The sequence below is a fragment of the Zonotrichia albicollis genome, chromosome 5, assembly GCF_047830755.1.
Source record: "Zonotrichia albicollis isolate bZonAlb1 chromosome 5, bZonAlb1.hap1, whole genome shotgun sequence".
Lineage (NCBI taxonomy): Eukaryota > Metazoa > Chordata > Aves > Passeriformes > Passerellidae > Zonotrichia > Zonotrichia albicollis.
Window position 1 is genome coordinate 42,390,543 of NC_133823.1, and position 1,432 is coordinate 42,391,974.

At 53.4% G+C, this 1,432-nt stretch overlaps 1 protein-coding gene across 3 annotated transcripts in view; it reads right to left on the bottom strand.

Annotated features, from left to right (window-relative positions):
• CEP135 (centrosomal protein 135) overlaps positions 1–621 on the bottom strand; it is a 35,032-nt gene extending 34,411 nt beyond the window's left edge. For all 3 annotated transcript variants that reach the window (XM_026791551.2, XM_014264900.3, XM_026791552.2), the window contains exon 1: positions 462–621. The gene's annotated coding sequence lies outside the window, so the exon portion shown is untranslated. The remainder of the gene's footprint in view (positions 1–461) is intronic.
• Between the last annotated feature and the right edge of the window lie 811 nt (positions 622–1,432).

A 1,432-nucleotide genomic window follows, 5' to 3' on the forward strand; every position in this document is an offset into this window, starting at 1 on the left:
CTTCCAAGGGGATTTGCTGGGAACTCACTCCTGACTAAGACATTCATACAACACGCTTGCTAGGAAGTCTCAGCACTTTGCCAATGGAAAGACACCACTTGTTCCGAAGAATTTTTTTTTTTCAAAAGTGTAATGGAATGCCCGAATAGTTAGGGTTGGAAGGCAGCTCCGGACCTCATCCAGCCGGGCAGGCTCACCCGGAGCAGGTGACAGGAACGCGTCCAGGTGGGTTCAGAATGTCTCCAGAGAGGAAGACCCCACGTCCTCCCTGGGCAGGCTGTCACCGCACCCTGCTCGTTCCCACTACAGAACAAGAAAACTCTTTCAATTATGAGCCTGCTCATCACCCGTCTCCCTAAACTGCAAGCTTTGCAGACCTTCCAGCAATCTCGATCCGTACCTACAGAGGGGCGGTCGGTGGCTTTGCCAACAGGTTTACGCCACTTTTACCCCACACTTACCGCTAAAAGCAGGCGCCGGCAAGCGGGGCCGCCGCGGAGTCCCAGCGCCTGAAATCCTTTGAAAATGGCGCGCGGAGCAGCGGCCGCTTCCGGCCCGTCACCGCAGCAACGGGGGGACGCGCCCGCCGCCACGGGGCCCGGCCCTTCCGTCCCGCCCCTTCCCGGCCCGACAGCCCCCGCGCCGCGGGCGGAACGCTTCCTGCGGCCTGGGAGATCCGGGACAGGCGGCTTCACCCGTGCCCACAGCCCGGCCCCGAGAGCCTGCTAGCAGGACGGAGCGGCGGGTTCCATGGGCCTGCAGTGACAGGAGAAGGGGCCAAGGGTTCCCAGTGAAAGGGAAGTAGGTTTAGACTGTGTAGGGGGAGGAAGCTGTTTACTGTAAGGGCGGTCAGACGCTGAACAGGTTGCCCAGAGAAGCTGTGGAATCCCCACTCCTGGAAGTGTTCAGGGCCAGGCTGGATGGGCTTTTCAGCAACCTGGTGTACAGGGAGGTGTCCCTGCCCGTGGAAGGGTTGGAACTAGAGGATTTTTAAGATCATCTCCAACACAATTCTGTGGATCTGTGAAATCTGTTTCATCTAGCAGGTTGGTTACAAAACTTAGAAGGAAAAACTTACATTCATACTGTTGGGTGTTTTTTTTTTTTTTTTTTTTTATTCTTGCATCTGCATCTCAAAAAAACATTCTACCTCGGCATGTTTATTGCACTTGTTTCTACCTTGTGTACACCCCACCTCTATCCAACAACCTGGCCATTTCACCAAGCTGTACAGAAAACCTAGGGCCTGAATCCCTGGCAGCTGAAGCTCCAGGAAGAGGAAGGATTTACATGAGGTTTAGAGTACACTGATACTACATCATATTTACTAAAAGGAAGAAGAACAACATGGGTGCAGAAATGCAACAACTTCTCAATAGCCAGCAGCAAAACAATGGTATTTTCACCTTTTTGAAATAACTCTCCACAGAAA